This window comes from Trichomycterus rosablanca, chromosome 2, assembly GCF_030014385.1.
Source record: "Trichomycterus rosablanca isolate fTriRos1 chromosome 2, fTriRos1.hap1, whole genome shotgun sequence".
In the NCBI taxonomy this organism is placed as follows: domain Eukaryota; kingdom Metazoa; phylum Chordata; class Actinopteri; order Siluriformes; family Trichomycteridae; genus Trichomycterus; species Trichomycterus rosablanca.
Window position 1 is genome coordinate 42,728,303 of NC_085989.1, and position 20,631 is coordinate 42,748,933.

The 20,631-nt window shown below is 34.6% G+C and overlaps 1 protein-coding gene across 1 annotated transcript in view; it reads right to left on the reverse strand.

Annotated features, from left to right (window-relative positions):
* Positions 1-17,542, reverse strand: part of hdac5 (histone deacetylase 5) — a 183,605-nt gene extending 166,063 nt beyond the window's left edge. Inside the window, exon 1 of the mRNA XM_063016029.1 lies at positions 17,381-17,542. The gene's annotated coding sequence lies outside the window, so the exon portion shown is untranslated. The remainder of the gene's footprint in view (positions 1-17,380) is intronic.
* Positions 17,543-20,631: the final 3,089 nt, after the last annotated feature.

A 20,631-nucleotide genomic window follows, 5' to 3' on the forward strand; every position in this document is an offset into this window, starting at 1 on the left:
CAATAAAGTACTATGTAAATCACACTAAATATGATCCCTATGATGCCAATAAAGAACTATGTAAATCACACTAAACATGATCCCAATGATGCCAATAAAGTACTATGTAAATCACACAAAATATGACCCTAATGATGCCAATAAAGTACTATGTAAATCACACTAAATATGACCCCAATGATGCCAATAAAGTACTATATAAATCACACTAAATATGACCCCAATGATGCCAATAAAGTACTATGTAAATTACACTAAACATGATCCCTATGATGCCAATAAAGTACTATGTAAATCACACTAAACATGATCCCTATGATGCCAATAAAGTACTATGTAAATCACACTAAATATGACCCTAATGATGCCAATAAAGTACTATGTAAATTACACTAAACATGATCCCTATGATGCCAATAAAGTACTATGTAAATCACACTAAACATGATCCCAATGATGCCAATAAAGTACTATGTAAATCACACTAAACATGATCCCTATGATGCCAATAAAGTACTATGTAAATCACACTAAATATGACCCTAATGATGCCAATAAAGTACTATGTAAATCACACTAAATATGACCCCAATGATGCCAATAAAGTACTATGTAAATTACACTAAACATGATCCCTATGATGCCAATAAAGTACTATGTAAATCACACTAAATATGACCCTAATGATGCCAATAAAGTACTATGTAAATCACACTAAACATGATCCCTATGATGCCAATAAAGTACTATGTAAATCACACTAAACATGATCCCTATGATACCAATAAAGTACTATGTAAATCACACTAAACATGATCCCTATGATGCCAATAAAGTACTATGTAAATCACACTAAACATGATCCAAATGATGCCAATAAAGTACTATGTAAATCACACAAAATATGATCCCTATGATGCCAATAAAGTACTATGTAAATCACACTAAGCATGATCCCAATGATGCCAATAAAGTACTATGTAAATCACACTAAGCATGATCCCTATGATGCCAATAAAGTACTATGTAAATCACACTAAATATGATCCCTATGATGCCAATAAAGTACTATGTAAATCACACTAAACATGATCCCTATGATGCCAATAAAGTACTATGTAAATCACACTAAACATGATCCCTATGATGCCAATAAAGTACTATGTAAATCACACTAAACATGATCCCAATGATGCCAATAAAGTACTATGTAAATCACACTAAACATGATCCCAATGATGCCAATAAAGTACTATGTAAATCACACAAAATATGATCCCTATGATGCCAATAAAGTACTATGTAAATCACACTAAACATGATCCCAATGATGCCAATAAAGTACTATGTAAATCACACAAAATATGATCCCTATGATGCCAATAAAGTACTATGTAAATCACACTAAACATGATCCCAATGATGCCAATAAAGAACTATGTAAATCACACTAAGCATGATCCCTATGATGCCAATAAAGTACTATGTAAATCACACTAAACATGATCCCAATGATGCCAATAAAGTACTATGTAAATCACACTAAACATGATCCCAATGATGCCAATAAAGTACTATGTAAATCACACTAAACATGATCCCAATGATGCCAATAAAGTACTATGTAAATCACACTAAACATGATCCCAATGATGCCAATAAAGTACTATGTAAATCACACTAAGCATGATCCCTATGATGCCAATAAAGTACTATGTAAATCACACTAAACATGATCCCAATGATGCCAATAAAGTACTATGTAAATCACACTAAACATGATCCCAATGATGCCAATAAAGTACTATGTAAATCACACTAAACATGATCCCTATGATGGCAATAAAGTACTATGTAAATCACACTAAACATGATCCCTATGATGCCAATAAAGAACTATGTAAATCACACTAAACATGATCCCAATGATGCCAATAAAGTACTATGTAAATCACACTAAACATGATCCCAATGATGCCAATAAAGAACTATGTAAATCACACTAACCATGATCCCAATGATGCCAATAAAGTACTATGTAAATCACACTAAACATGATCCCAATGATGCCAATAAAGAACTATGTAAATCACACTAAACATGATCCCTATGATGCCAATAAAGTACTATGTAAATCACACTAAACATGATCCCAATGATGCCAATAAAGTACTATGTAAATCACACTAAACATGATCCCTATGATGCCAATAAAGTACTATGTAAATCACACTAGACATGATCCCTATGATGCCAATAAAGTACTATGTAAATCACACAAAATATGACCCTAATGATGCCAATAAAGTACTTGGTAAATCACACAAAATATGACCCTAATGATGCCAATAAAGTACTTGGTAAATCACACAAAATATGACCCTAATGATGCCAATAAAGTACTATGTAAATCACACAAAATATGACCCTAATGATGCCAATAAAGAACTATGTAAATCACACAAAATATGACCCTAATGATGCCAATGAAGTACTATGTAAATCACACTAAACATGATCCCTATGATGCCAATAAAGTACTATGTAAATCACACAAAATATGACCCTAATGATGCCAATAAAGTACTATGTAAATCACACTAAACATGATCCCTATGATGCCAATGAAGTACTATGTAAATCACACTAAACATGATCCCAATGATGCCAATAAAGTACTATGTAAATCACACAAAATATGACCCTAATGATGCCAATAAAGTACTATGTAAATCACACTAAACATGATCCCTATGATGCCAATAAAGTACTATGTAAATCACACTAAACATGATCCCAATGATGCCAATAAAGTACTATGTAAATCACACTAAACATGATCCCAATGATGCCAATAAAGTACTATGTAAATCACACTACATATGATCCCAATGATGCCAATAAAGTACTATGTAAATCACACTAAACATGATCCCAATGATGCCAATAAAGTACTATGTAAATCACACTAAACATGATCCCTATGATGCCAATAAAGTACTATGTAAATCACACTAAACATGACCCCTATGATGCCAATAAAGTACTATGTAAATCACACTAAACATGATCCCAATGATGCCAATAAAGTACTATGTAAATCACACTAAATATGATCCCAATGACGCCAATAAAGTACTATGTAAATCACACTAAACATGATCCCAATGATGCCAATAAAGTACTATGTAAATCACACTAAACATGATCCCTATGATGCCAACAAAGTACTATGTAAATCACACTAAATATGACCCTAATGATGCCAATAAAGTACTATGTAAATCACACTAAACATGATCCCTATGATGCCAATAAAGTACTATGTAAATCACACTAAATATGACCCTAATGATGCCAGTAAAGTACTATGTAAATCACACTAAACATGATCCCTATGACGCCAATAAAGTACTATGTAAATCACACTAAACATGATCCCTATGATGCCAATAAAGTACTATGTAAATCACACTAAACATGATCCCTATGATGCCAATAAAATACTATGTAAATCACACTAAACATGATACCAATGATGCCAATAAAGTACTATGTAAATCACACTAAATATGACCCCAATGATGCCAATAAAGTACTATGTAAATCACACTAAACATGATCCCAATGATGCCAATAAAGTACTATGTAAATCACACTAAACATGACCCCAATGATGCCAATAAAGTACTATGTAAATCACACTAAACATGATCCCAATGATGCCAATAAAGTACTATGTAAATCACACTAAACATGACCCCAATGATGCCAATAAAGTACTATGTAAATCACACTAAACATGATCCCTATGATGCCAATAAAATACTATGTAAATCACACTAAACATGATCCCAATGATGCCAATAAAGTACTATGTAAATCACACTAAACATGATCCCTATGATGCCAATAAAGTACTATGTAAATCACACTAGACATGATCCCTATGATGCCAATAAAGTACTATGTAAATCACACAAAATATGACCCTAATGATGCCAATAAAGTACTTGGTAAATCACACAAAATATGACCCTAATGATGCCAATAAAGTACTTGGTAAATCACACAAAATATGACCCTAATGATGCCAATAAAGTACTATGTAAATCACACAAAATATGACCCTAATGATGCCAATAAAGAACTATGTAAATCACACAAAATATGACCCTAATGATGCCAATGAAGTACTATGTAAATCACACTAAACATGATCCCTATGATGCCAATAAAGTACTATGTAAATCACACAAAATATGACCCTAATGATGCCAATAAAGTACTATGTAAATCACACTAAACATGATCCCTATGATGCCAATGAAGTACTATGTAAATCACACTAAACATGATCCCAATGATGCCAATAAAGTACTATGTAAATCACACAAAATATGACCCTAATGATGCCAATAAAGTACTATGTAAATCACACTAAACATGATCCCTATGATGCCAATAAAGTACTATGTAAATCACACTAAACATGATCCCAATGATGCCAATAAAGTACTATGTAAATCACACTAAACATGATCCCAATGATGCCAATAAAGTACTATGTAAATCACACTACATATGATCCCAATGATGCCAATAAAGTACTATGTAAATCACACTAAACATGATCCCAATGATGCCAATAAAGTACTATGTAAATCACACTAAACATGATCCCTATGATGCCAATAAAGTACTATGTAAATCACACTAAACATGACCCCTATGATGCCAATAAAGTACTATGTAAATCACACTAAACATGATCCCAATGATGCCAATAAAGTACTATGTAAATCACACTAAATATGATCCCAATGACGCCAATAAAGTACTATGTAAATCACACTAAACATGATCCCAATGATGCCAATAAAGTACTATGTAAATCACACTAAACATGATCCCTATGATGCCAACAAAGTACTATGTAAATCACACTAAATATGACCCTAATGATGCCAATAAAGTACTATGTAAATCACACTAAACATGATCCCTATGATGCCAATAAAGTACTATGTAAATCACACTAAATATGACCCTAATGATGCCAGTAAAGTACTATGTAAATCACACTAAACATGATCCCTATGACGCCAATAAAGTACTATGTAAATCACACTAAACATGATCCCTATGATGCCAATAAAGTACTATGTAAATCACACTAAACATGATCCCTATGATGCCAATAAAATACTATGTAAATCACACTAAACATGATACCAATGATGCCAATAAAGTACTATGTAAATCACACTAAATATGACCCCAATGATGCCAATAAAGTACTATGTAAATCACACTAAACATGATCCCAATGATGCCAATAAAGTACTATGTAAATCACACTAAACATGACCCCAATGATGCCAATGAAGTACTATGTAAATCACACTAAACATGATCCCAATGATGCCAATAAAGTACTATGTAAATCACACTAAACATGACCCCAATGATGCCAATAAAGTACTATGTAAATCACACTAAACATGATCCCTATGATGCCAATAAAATACTATGTAAATCACACTAAACATGATCCCAATGATGCCAATAAAGTACTATGTAAATCACACTAAACATGATCCCTATGATGCCAATAAAGTACTATGTAAATCACACTAAACATGATCCCAATGATGCCAATAAAGTACTATGTAAATCACACTAAACATGATCCCAATGATGCCAATAAAGAACTATGTAAATCACACTAAACATGATCCCAATGATGCCAATAAAGTACTATGTAAATCACACTAAACATGATCCCTATGATGCCAATAAAGTACTATGTAAATCACACTAAACATGATCCCAATGATGCCAATAAAGAACTATGTAAATCACACTAAACATGATCCCTATGATGCCAATAAAGAACTATGTAAATCACACTAAACATGATCCCAATGATGCCAATAAAGAACTATGTAAATCACACTAAACATGATCCCTATGATGCCAATAAAGTACTATGTAAATCACACTAAACATGATCCCTATGATGCCAATAAAATACTATGTAAATCACACTAAACATGATCCCTATGATGCCAATAAAGTACTATGTAAATCACACTAAACATGATCCCAATGATGCCAATAAAGTACTATGTAAATCACACTAAACATGATCCCAATGATGCCAATAAAGAACTATGTAAATCACACTAAACATGATCCCAATGATGCCAATAAAGTACTATGTTAATCACACTAAACATGATCCCAATGATGCCAATAAAGTACTATGTAAATCACACTAAACATGATCCCTATGATGCCAATAAAGTACTATGTAAATCACACTAAACATGACCCCAATGATGCCAATAAAGTACTATGTAAATCACACTAAACATGACCCCAATGATGCCAATAAAGTACTATGTAAATCACACTAAACATGATCCCTATGATGCCAATAAAGTACTATGTAAATCACACTAAACATGATCCCTATGATGCCAATAAAGTACTATGTAAATCACACTAAACATGATCCCTATGATGCCAATAAAGTACTAGGTAAATCACACTAAACATGATCCCAATGATGCCAATAAAGTACTATGTAAATCACACTAAATATGATCCCAATGATGCCAATAAAGTACTATGTAAATCACACTAAACATGATCCCTATGATGCCAATAAAGTACTATGTAAATCACACTAAACATGATCCCAATGATGCCAATAAAGTACTATGTAAATCACACTAAATATGATCCCAATGATGCCAATAAAGTACTATGTAAATCACACTAAATATGACCCTAATGATGCCAGTAAAGTACTATGTAAATCACACTAAATATGACCCCAATGATGCCAATAAAGTACTATGTAAATCACACTAAACATGATCCCTATGATGCCAATAAAGTACTATGTAAATCACACTAAACATGATCCCTATGATGCCAATAAAGTACTATGTAAATCACACTAAACATGATCCCTATGATGCCAATAAAATACTATGTAAATCACACTAAACATGATACCAATGATGCCAATAAAGTACTATGTAAATCACACTAAATATGACCCCAATGATGCCAATAAAGTACTATGTAAATCACACTAAACATGATCCCAATGATGCCAATAAAGTACTATGTAAATCACACTAAACATGACCCCAATGATGCCAATAAAGTACTATGTAAATCACACTAAACATGATCCCAATGATGCCAATAAAGTACTATGTAAATCACACTAAACATGACCCCAATGATGCCAATAAAGTACTATGTAAATCACACTAAACATGATCCCTATGATGCCAATAAAATACTATGTAAATCACACTAAACATGATCCCAATGATGCCAATAAAGTACTATGTAAATCACACTAAACATGATCCCTATGATGCCAATAAAGTACTATGTAAATCACACTAAACATGATCCCTATGATGCCAATACAATACTATGTAAATCACACTAAACATGATCCCAATGATGCCAATAAAGAACTATGTAAATCACACTAAGCATGATCCCTATGATGCCAATAAAGTACTATGTAAATCACACTAAACATGATCCCTATGATGCCAATAAAGTACTATGTAAATCACACTAAACATGATCCCAATGATGCCAATAAAGTACTATGTAAATCACACTAAATATGATCCCAATGATGCCAATAAAGAACTATGTAAATCACACTAAACATGATCCCAATGATGCCAATAAAGTACTATGTTAATCACACTAAACATGATCCCAATGATGCCAATAAAGTACTATGTAAATCACACTAAACATGATCCCTATGATGCCAATAAAGTACTATGTAAATCACACTAAACATGACCCCAATGATGCCAATAAAGTACTATGTAAATCACACTAAACATGACCCCAATGATGCCAATAAAGTACTATGTAAATCACACTAAACATGATCCCTATGATGCCAATAAAGTACTATGTAAATCACACTAAACATGACCCCAATGATGCCAATAAAGTACTATGTAAATCACACTAAATATGATCCCAATGATGCCAATAAAGAACTATGTAAATCACACTAAACATGATCCCAATGATGCCAATAAAGTACTATGTAAATCACACTAAGCATGATCCCAATGATGCCAATAAAGTACTATGTAAATCACACTAAACATGATCCCAATGATGCCAATAAAGTACTATGTAAATCACACTAAGCATGATCCCTATGATGCCAATAAAGTACTATGTAAATCACACTAAACATGATCCCAATGATGCCAATAAAGTACTATGTAAATCACACTAAACATGATCCCAATGATGCCAATAAAGTACTATGTAAATCACACTAAATATGATCCCTATGATGCCAATAAAGTACTATGTAAATCACACTAAACATGATCCCTATGATGCCAATAAAGTACTATGTAAATCACACTACATATGATCCCAATGATGCCAATAAAGTACTATGTAAATCACACTAAGCATGATCCCAATGATGCCAATAAAGAACTATGTAAATCACACTAAACATGATCCCAATGATGCCAATAAAGAACTATGTAAATCACACTAAATATGACCCCAATGATGCCAATAAATTACTATGTAAATCACACTAAATATGACCCCAATGACGCCAATAAAGTACTATGTAAATCACACTAAACATGATCCCTATGATGCCAATAAAGTACTATGTAAATCACACTACATATGATCCCAATGATGCCAATAAAGTACTATGTAAATCACACTACATATGATCCCAATGATGCCAATAAAGTACTATGTAAATCACACTACATATGATCCCAATGATGCCAATGAAGTACTATGTAAATCACACAAAATATGATCCCTATGATGCCAATAAAGTACTATGTAAATCACACTAAACATGATCCCTATGATGCCAATAAAGTACTATGTAAATCACACTACATATGATCCCAATGATGCCAATAAAGTACTATGTAAATCACACTAAACATGATCCCTATGATGCCAATAAAGTACTATGTAAATCACACTAAACATGATCCCAATGATGCCAATAAATTACTATGTAAATCACACTAAACATGATCCCTATGATGCCAATAAAGTACTATGTAAATCACACTAAACATGATCCCAATGATGCCAATAAATTACTATGTAAATCACACTAAACATGATCCCTATGATGCCAATAAAGTACTATGTAAATCACACTAAACATGATCCCTATGATGCCAATAAAGTACTATGTAAATCACACTAAACATGATCCCTATGATGCCAATAAAGTACTATGTAAATCACACTAAATATGACCCCAATGATGCCAATAAAGTACTATGTAAATCACACTAAATATGACCCTAATGATGCCAATAAAGTACTATGTAAATCACACTAAACATGATCCCAATGATGCCAATAAATTACTATGTAAATCACACTAAACATGATCCCTATGATGCCAATAAAGTACTATGTAAATCACACTAAACATGATCCCAATGATGCCAATAAAGTACTATGTAAATCACACTAAACATGATCCCTATGATGCCAATAAAGTACTATGTAAATCACACTAAACATGATCCCAATGATGCCAATAAAGTACTATGTAAATCACACTAAACATGATCCCAATGATGCCAATAAAGTACTATGTAAATCACACTAAACATGATCCCAATGATGCCAATAAAGTACTATGTAAATCACACTAAACATGATCCCTATGATGCCAATAAAGTACTATGTAAATCACACTAAACATGATCCCAATGATGCCAATAAATTACTATGTAAATCACACTAAACATGATCCCTATGATGCCAATAAAGTACTATGTAAATCACACTAAACATGATCCCAATGATGCCAATAAAGTACTATGTAAATCACACTAAACATGATCCCAATGATGCCAATAAAGTACTATGTAAATCACACTAAACATGATCCCAATGATGCCAATAAAGTACTATGTAAATCACACTAAACATGATCCCAATGATGCCAATAAAGTACTATGTAAATCACACTAAACATGATCCCAATGATGCCAATAAAGTACTATGTAAATCACACTAAACATGATCCCTATGATGCCAATAAAGTACTATGTAAATCACACTAAACATGATCCCAATGATGCCAATAAATTACTATGTAAATCACACTAAACATGATCCCTATGATGCCAATAAAGTACTATGTAAATCACACTAAATATGACCCTAATGATGCCAATAAAGTACTAAGTAAATTACACTAAACATGATCCCTATGATGCCAATAAAGTACTATGTAAATCACACTAAACATGATCCCTATGATGCCAATAAAGTACTATGTAAATCACACTAAACATGATCCCTATGATGCCAATAAAGTACTATGTAAATCACACTAAATATGACCCCAATGATGCCAATAAAGTACTGTAAATCACACTAAACATGATCCCAATGATGCCAATAAAGTACTATGTAAATCACACTAAACATGATCCCTATGATGCCAATGAAGTACTATGTAAATCACACTAAACATGATCCCAATGATGCCAATTATGTAAATCACACTAAACATGATCCCAATGATGCCAATAAAGTACTATGTAAATCACACTAAATATGACCCCAATGATGCCAATAAAGTACTATGTAAATCACACTAAACATGATCCCTATGATGCCAATAAAGTACTATGTAAATCACACTAAACATGATCCCAATGATGCCAATAAAGTACTATGTAAATCACACTAAACATGATCCCAATGATGCCAATAAAGTACTATGTAAATCACACTAAACATGATCCCTATGATGCCAATGAAGTACTATGTAAATCACACTAAACATGATCCCAATGATGCCAATTATGTAAATCACACTAAACATGATCCCAATGATGCCAATAAAGTACTATGTAAATCACACTAAATATGACCCCAATGATGCCAATAAAGTACTATGTAAATCACACTAAACATGATCCCAATGATGCCAATAAAGTACTATGTAAATCACACTAAACATGATCCCAATGATGCCAATAAAGTACTATGTAAATCACACTAAACATGATCCCAATGATGCCAATAAAGTACTATGTAAATCACACTAAACATGATCCCTATGATGCCAATAAAGTACTATGTAAATCACACTAAACATGATCCCAATGATGCCAATAAAGTACTGTAAATCACACTAAACATGATCCCAATGATGCCAATAAAGTACTATGTAAATCACACTAAACATGATCCCTATGATGCCAATAAAGTACTATGTAAATCACACTAAACATGATCCCAATGATGCCAATTATGTAAATCACACTAAACATGATCCCAATGATGCCAATAAAGTACTATGTAAATCACACTAAACATGACCCCAATGATGCCAATAAAGTACTATGTAAATCACACTAAACATGATCCCAATGATGCCAATTATGTAAATCACACTAAACATGATCCCAATGATGCCAATAAAGTACTATGTAAATCACACTAAACATGATCCCAATGATGCCAATAAAGAACTATGTAAATCACACAAAATATGATCCCTATGATGCCAATGAAGTACTATGTAAATCACACTAAACATGATCCCAATGATGCCAATTATGTAAATCACACTAAACATGATCCCAATGATGCCAATAAAGTACTATGTAAATCACACTAAACATGATCCCAATGATGCCAATTATGTAAATCACACTAAACATGATCCCTATGATGCCAATGAAGTACTATGTAAATCACACTAAACATGATCCCAATGATGCCAATTATGTAAATCACACTAAACATGATCCCAATGATGCCAATAAAGTACTATGTAAATCACACTAAACATGACCCCAATGATGCCAATAAAGTACTATGTAAATCACACTAAACATGATCCCAATGATGCCAATTATGTAAATCACACTAAACATGATCCCAATGATGCCAATAAAGTACTATGTAAATCACACTAAACATGATCCCAATGATGCCAATAAAGAACTATGTAAATCACACAAAATATGATCCCTATGATGCCAATAAAGTACTATGTAAATCACACTAAACATGATCCCTATGATGCCAATAAAGTACTATGTAAGTCACACTACATATGATCCCAATGATGCCAATAAAGTACTATGTAAATCACACTAAGCATGATCCCAATGATGCCAATAAAGAACTATGTAAATCACACTAAACATGATCCCAATGATGCCAATAAAGAACTATGTAAATCACACAAAATATGATCCCTATGATGCCAATAAAGTACTATGTAAATCACACTAAACATGATCCCTATGATGCCAATAAAGTACTGTAAATCACACTAAACATGATCCCTATGATGCCAATAAAGTACTATGTAAATCACACTAAACATGATCCCTATGATGCCAATAAAGTACTATGTAAATCACACTAAACATGATCCCTATGATGCCAATAAAGTACTATGTAAATCACACTAAACATGATCCCTATGATGCCAATAAAGTACTATGTAAATCACACTAAACATGATCCCTATGATGCCAATAAAGTACTAGGTAAATCACACTAAACATGATCCCAATGATGCCAATAAAGTACTATGTAAATCACACTAAATATGATCCCAATGATGCCAATAAAGTACTATGTAAATCACACTAAACATGATCCCTATGATGCCAATAAAGTACTATGTAAATCACACTAAACATGATCCCAATGATGCCAATAAAGTACTATGTAAATCACACTAAATATGATCCCAATGATGCCAATAAAGTACTATGTAAATCACACTAAATATGATCCCAATGATGCCAATAAAGTACTATGTAAATCACACTAAATATGATCCCAATGATGCCAATAAAGTACTATGTAAATCACACTAAACATGATCCCAATGATGCCAATAAAGTACTATGTAAATCACACTAAACATGACCCCAATGATGCCAATAAAGTACTATGTAAATCACACTAAACATGATCCCAATGATGCCAATTATGTAAATCACACTAAACATGATCCCAATGATGCCAATAAAGTACTATGTAAATCACACTAAACATGATCCCAATGATGCCAATAAAGAACTATGTAAATCACACAAAATATGATCCCTATGATGCCAATGAAGTACTATGTAAATCACACTAAACATGATCCCAATGATGCCAATTATGTAAATCACACTAAACATGATCCCAATGATGCCAATAAAGTACTATGTAAATCACACTAAACATGATCCCAATGATGCCAATTATGTAAATCACACTAAACATGATCCCTATGATGCCAATGAAGTACTATGTAAATCACACTAAACATGATCCCAATGATGCCAATTATGTAAATCACACTAAACATGATCCCAATGATGCCAATAAAGTACTATGTAAATCACACTAAACATGACCCCAATGATGCCAATAAAGTACTATGTAAATCACACTAAACATGATCCCAATGATGCCAATTATGTAAATCACACTAAACATGATCCCAATGATGCCAATAAAGTACTATGTAAATCACACTAAACATGATCCCAATGATGCCAATAAAGAACTATGTAAATCACACAAAATATGATCCCTATGATGCCAATAAAGTACTATGTAAATCACACTAAACATGATCCCTATGATGCCAATAAAGTACTATGTAAGTCACACTACATATGATCCCAATGATGCCAATAAAGTACTATGTAAATCACACTAAGCATGATCCCAATGATGCCAATAAAGAACTATGTAAATCACACTAAACATGATCCCAATGATGCCAATAAAGAACTATGTAAATCACACAAAATATGATCCCTATGATGCCAATAAAGTACTATGTAAATCACACTAAACATGATCCCTATGATGCCAATAAAGTACTGTAAATCACACTAAACATGATCCCTATGATGCCAATAAAGTACTATGTAAATCACACTAAACATGATCCCTATGATGCCAATAAAGTACTATGTAAATCACACTAAACATGATCCCTATGATGCCAATAAAGTACTATGTAAATCACACTAAACATGATCCCTATGATGCCAATAAAGTACTATGTAAATCACACTAAACATGATCCCTATGATGCCAATAAAGTACTAGGTAAATCACACTAAACATGATCCCAATGATGCCAATAAAGTACTATGTAAATCACACTAAATATGATCCCAATGATGCCAATAAAGTACTATGTAAATCACACTAAACATGATCCCTATGATGCCAATAAAGTACTATGTAAATCACACTAAACATGATCCCAATGATGCCAATAAAGTACTATGTAAATCACACTAAATATGATCCCAATGATGCCAATAAAGTACTATGTAAATCACACTAAATATGATCCCAATGATGCCAATAAAGTACTATGTAAATCACACTAAATATGATCCCAATGATGCCAATAAAGTACTATGTAAATCACACTAAACATGATCCCAATGATGCCAATAAAGTACTATGTAAATCACACTAAACATGATCCCAATGATGCCAATAAAGTACTATGTAAATCACACTAAACATGATCCCAATGATGCCAATAAAGTACTATGTAAATCACACTAAACATGATCCCAATGATGCCAATAAAGTACTATGTAAATCACACTAAATATGATCCCAATGATGCCAATAAAGTACTATGTAAATCACACTAAACATGATCCCAATGATGCCAATAAAGTACTATGTAAATCACACTAAACATGATCCCTATGATGCCAATAAAGTACTATGTAAATCACACTAAACATGATCCCTATGATGCCAATAAAGTACTATGTAAATCACACTAAACATGATCCCTATGATGCCAGTAAAGTACTATGTAAATCACACTAAACATGATCCCTATGATGCCAATAAAGTACTATGTAAATCACACTAAATATGATCCCAATGATGCCAATAAAGTACTATGTAAATCACACTAAATATGATCCCAATGATGCCAATAAAGTACTATGTAAATAACACTAAATATGACCCCAATGATGCCAATAAAGTACTATGTAAATCACACTAAACATGATCCCTATGATGCCAATAAAGTACTATGTAAATCACACTAAACATGATCCCAATGATGACAATAAAGTACTATGTAAATAACACTAAATATGACCCCAATGATGCCAATAAAGTACTATGTAAATCACACTAAACATGATCCCAATGATGCCAATAAAGTACTATGTAAATCACACTAAACATGATCCCAATGATGCCAATAAAGTACTATGTAAATCACACTAAACATGATCCCTATGATGCCAATAAAGTACTATGTAAATCACACTAAATATGATCCCTATGATGCCAATAAAGTACTATGTAAATAACACTAAACATGATCCCAATGATGCCAATAAAGTACTATGTAAATCACACTAAATATGATCCCTATGATGCCAATAAAGTACTATGTTAATCACACTAAACATGATCCCAATGATGCCAATAAATTACTATGTAAATCACACTAAACATGATCCCTATGATGCCAATAAAGTACTATGTAAATCACACTAAATATGATCCCTATGATGCCAATAAAGTACTATGTAAATCACACTAAACATGATCCCTATGATGCCAATAAAGTACTATGTAAATCACACTAAATATGGTCCCTATGATGCCAATAAAGTACTATGTAAATAACACTAAATATGATCCCAATGATGCCAATAAAGTACTATGTAAATCACACTAAACATGATCCCAATGATGCCAATAAAGTACTATGTAAATAACACTAAACATGATCCCAATGATGCCAATAAAGTACTATGTAAATCACACTAAATATGATCCCAATGATGCCAATAAAGTACTATGTAAATCACACTAAACATGATCCCTATGATGCCAATAAAGTACTATGTAAATCACACTAAACATGATCCCTATGATGCCAATAAAGTACTATGTAAATCACACTAAACATGATCCCTATGATGCCAATAAAGTACTATGTAAATCACACTAAACATGATCCCTATGATGCCAGTAAAGTACTATGTAAATCACACTAAACATGATCCCTATGATGCCAATAAAGTACTATGTAAATCACACTAAATATGATCCCAATGATGCCAATAAAGTACTATGTAAATCACACTAAACATGATCCCAATGATGCCAATAAAGTACTATGTAAATAACACTAAACATGATCCCAATGATGCCAATAAAGTACTATGTAAGTCACACTAAACATGATCCCTATGATGCCAATAAAGTACTATGTAAATCACACTAAACATGATCCCTATGATGCCAATAAAGTACTATGTAAATCACACTAAATATGGTCCCTATGATGCCAATAAAGTACTATGTAAATCACACTAAATATGATCCCAATGATGCCAATAAAGTACTATGTAAATCACACTAAACATGATCCCAATGATGCCAATAAAGTACTATGTAAATAACACTAAACATGATCCCAATGATGCCAATAAAGTACTATGTAAATCACACTAAACATGATCCCAATGATGCCAATAAAGTACTAGGTAAATCACACTAAAGTATGATGCCACTAAAGTGATGTAAATACCAATGATGCCACTAAAGCATGATTTAAATCACACAAAATATAACCCTAATGATGCCAATGAAGTACTTTGTGAATCACTCTAAAATCTGATGCTAATGATGCCACTAATCTAGCACCGTATGATCCTAATAACGCCACTAAATCATGATGCTACTGCAGTTTTGTTAGATCCTAATAATGCCACTTAAGCATCTGTCTAATGATGCCACTACATTATGATGCCTCGAATACAACTGATATATGTATGATACAGCTATACAGCTTTAAATATGGATATGGAAACATCGTGTCTTGTAGCTCTCAGTTTTGATAGGCTTTTCCTTACATCTGTAGTGATTAAATGAGCCATGATAAGATGCTAATAACAACAGTAAACCTTAATATACATTCTTATATGAAATATAATCAAGTGTGGTAATAACAGATGAGAGCAAAACATGTCGACAAAACTTGCAGTGGGTTTTTAAGCCTGCTGACCAACAAACTACGCAACTCTCCCTGCAAATGTGTGTAAAAAGAGAGGAAAAATAATCCCCTAGATCTGAAACTCGAAGCTATAAGAGTAATAAAGCAATACAAGCTGACATTACGCCTCCGGTGTGTGTTTGCATCTCAGACTGTCAGCGGTTATTAACGGTTAGAAACGGAAAACACATCGGGGACGGATTTGAAATCATCTGTCATCACCAAACAAACATAGGCGCCTTATTCCAGTCCGGTTACCTGACAACTGTTGCTCTTTTCCACCGTTTTTCGAAGCCGCCTGGTACTTTTCTGCCTTAATTTTCCCCCTGGTCTCTTCTCCTCTCGTTCTTTTCACGGCGTCTGTGTAAAAAGTATCATTTTCTCTCCGGACACAACTCTCTCTCCTCCTCCATATTTTCGGCTCCTCCACCAACGACAACATTAGTGACGTCACTCCGCCCGTCACGTGACCCCGAGTGTGGAGGCTAAAAATAGATCTCTCACGCAGACACGCGCGCGCACACAAACGCGTGCATAAACACACACTGCCGATGAGTCGTTTGTCTGAGAGTCGACTCGGATTTGACTCGGTTCGATGTGATTCGACTCCTTGGGTAGAACGGTAATCCTGAGCTTTTCGTATCATTTATTAGGATTTTAACGTCATGTTTTACACTTTGGTTACATTCATGACAGAAACGGTAGTTATTCGTTACACAAGGTTCATCAGTTCACAAGTTTAATGGACAATTTTGTATCCCGGGTCCTTTCTGTGTGGAGTTTGCACGTTCTCCTCGTGTCTGCGTGGGTTTCCTCCGGGTGCTCCGGTTTCCTCCCACAGTACAAAGACGTGCAATTGAGGTAAATTGGAGATACTAAATTGTCCATGACTGTATTCAATATAACCTTGTGTGAACTGATGAACCTTGTGTAATTAGTAACTACACAAGGTTCTGTCATGACTGTAACCAAAGTGTAAAACATGACGTTAAAATCCTAATAAACGCCGCTCAGGTGGCGCAGCAATAAAAACATCTCGAATACACCGTATCGATTCTCACCTCTGCCTTGCCGGCTGAGGCTGAGCGGCCACTATGCTAGGTGGCACAACACTCGTCAATGTGTGGGTGAAAAGATGAATACGACTTGCAACCCACGTGTCGGAGGGGGTGTGGGTTAGCTTCGATCTCCTCGGTCAGAGCAGGGATCGGCATAGGCGGAGAGGAAGCATGATGCATTTGGGCAATTGGACGTGCTACAATGGAGAAAAAGGGGAGAAAATGCATTTTTTTTTAAATCCTAATAAACAAACAAAACAATTTAGTATTTCCAAATCCCCTCACTTGCATGTCTTTGGACTGTGGGAGGAAACCGGAGCTCCCGAAGGAAACCCACGCAGACAGGAGGAGAACATGCAAACGCCACAAAGAAAGGACCCAGACCGCCACCCCACCTGAAAATCTAACCCAGGACCTTCTTGCTCTGAGGCGACAGTGCTACCCACCGTGCCGCCCCCTTTTCGTGTCAAAAAAGAATTAAGTTTGACAAACTGTAATGATTTATTAATTTGATTAGCACTTAAATTTTGGGGGAAAGGTTCACAATAACTTTAGTTGTGCATCTATTTAAATAAATGAACAACTAAAGTTATTTAGTGACATTGTGACCACTCCCAAAAATTGCATATTTGCATGGTTTGAATTACAGGGGGGTTGTAGGTAGTCTGACCCTAATTAATGCCTGACCCCCCCCTCTCCCATTAAAAAGAGGGGGCTCGTTAGTTAGCTGCTCCGTAATTTTAGGCAAAACTTGGCATGATCCTGGATATATAAAATGTTTGGCTGATGATATTTACTCATAGTTTGCATGTTTAATGCAGCAGTCATCAGCAATAATCACACTATATATAATTACAATGCAATAATCTGTTTTATTTGGTGTAATTATTGAATATAGAATAGAATGCCTTTATTTGTCATATATACAGTGTATCACAAAAGTGAGTACACCCCTCACATTTCTGCAGATATTTAAGTATATCTTTTCATGGGACAACACTGACAAAATGACACTTTGACACAATGAAAAGTAGTCTGTGTGCAGCTTATATAACAGTGTAAATTTATTCTTCCCTCAAAATAACTCAATATACAGCCATTAATGTCTAAACCACCGGCAACAAAAGTGAGTACACCCCTAAGAGACTACACCCCTAAATGTCCAAATTGAGCACTGCTTGTCATTTTCCCTCCAAAATGTAATGTGATTTGTTAGTGTTACTAGGTCTCAGGTGTGCATAGGGAGCAGGTGTGTTCAATTTAGTAGTACAGCTCTCACACTCTCTCATACTGGTCACTGAAAGTTCCAACATGGCACCTCATGGCAAAGAACTCTCTGAGGATCTTAAAAGACGAATTGTTGCGCTACATGAAGATGGCCAAGGCTTCAAGAAGATTGCCAACACCCTGAAACTGAGCTGCAGCACAGTGGCCAAGATCATCCAGCGTTTTAAAAGAGCAGGGTCCACTCAGAAAAGACCTCGCGTTGGTCATCCAAAGAAGCTGAGTGCACGTGCTCAGCGTCACATCCAACTGCTGTCTTTGAAAGATAGGCGCAGGAGTGCTGTCAGCATTGCTGCAGAGATTGAAAAGGTGGGGGGTCAGCCTGTCAGTGCTCAGACCATACGCCGCACACTACATCAAATTGGTCTGCATGGCTGTCACCCCAGAAGGAAGCCTCTTCTGAAGTCTCTACACAAGAAAGCCCGCAAACAGTTTGCTGAAGACATGTCAACAAAGGACATGGACTACTGGAACCATGTCCTATGGTCTGATGAGACCAAGATTAATTTGTTTGGTTCAGATGGTCTCAAGCATGTGTGGCGGCAATCAGGTGAGGAGTACAAAGATAAGTGTGTCATGCCTACAGTCAAGCATGGTGGTGGGAATGCCATGGTCTGGGGCTGCATGAGTGCAGCAGGTGTTGGGGAGTTACATTTCATTGAGGGACACATGAACTCCAATATGTACTGTGAAATACTGAAGCAGAGCATGATCCCCTCCCTCCGGAAACTGGGTCGCAGGGCAGTGTTCCAGCATGATAATGACCCCAAACACACCTCTAAGACGACCACTGCTTTATTGAAGAGGCTGAGGGTAAAGGTGATGGACTGGCCAAGCATGTCTCCAGACCTAAACCCAATAGAACATCTTTGGGGCATCCTCAAGCGGAAGGTGGAGGAGCGCAAAGTCTCGAATATCCGCCAGCTCCGTGATGTCGTCATGGAGGAGTGGAAAAGCATTCCAGTGGCAACCTGTGAAGCTCTGGTAAACTCCATGCCCAGGAGAGTTAAGGCAGTTCTGGGAAATAATGGTGGCCACACAAAATATTGACACTTCAGGAACTTTCACTAAGGGGTGTACTCACTTTTGTTGCCGGTGGTTTAGACATTAATGGCTGTATATTGAGTTATTTTGAGGGAAGAATACATTTACATTGTTATATAAGCT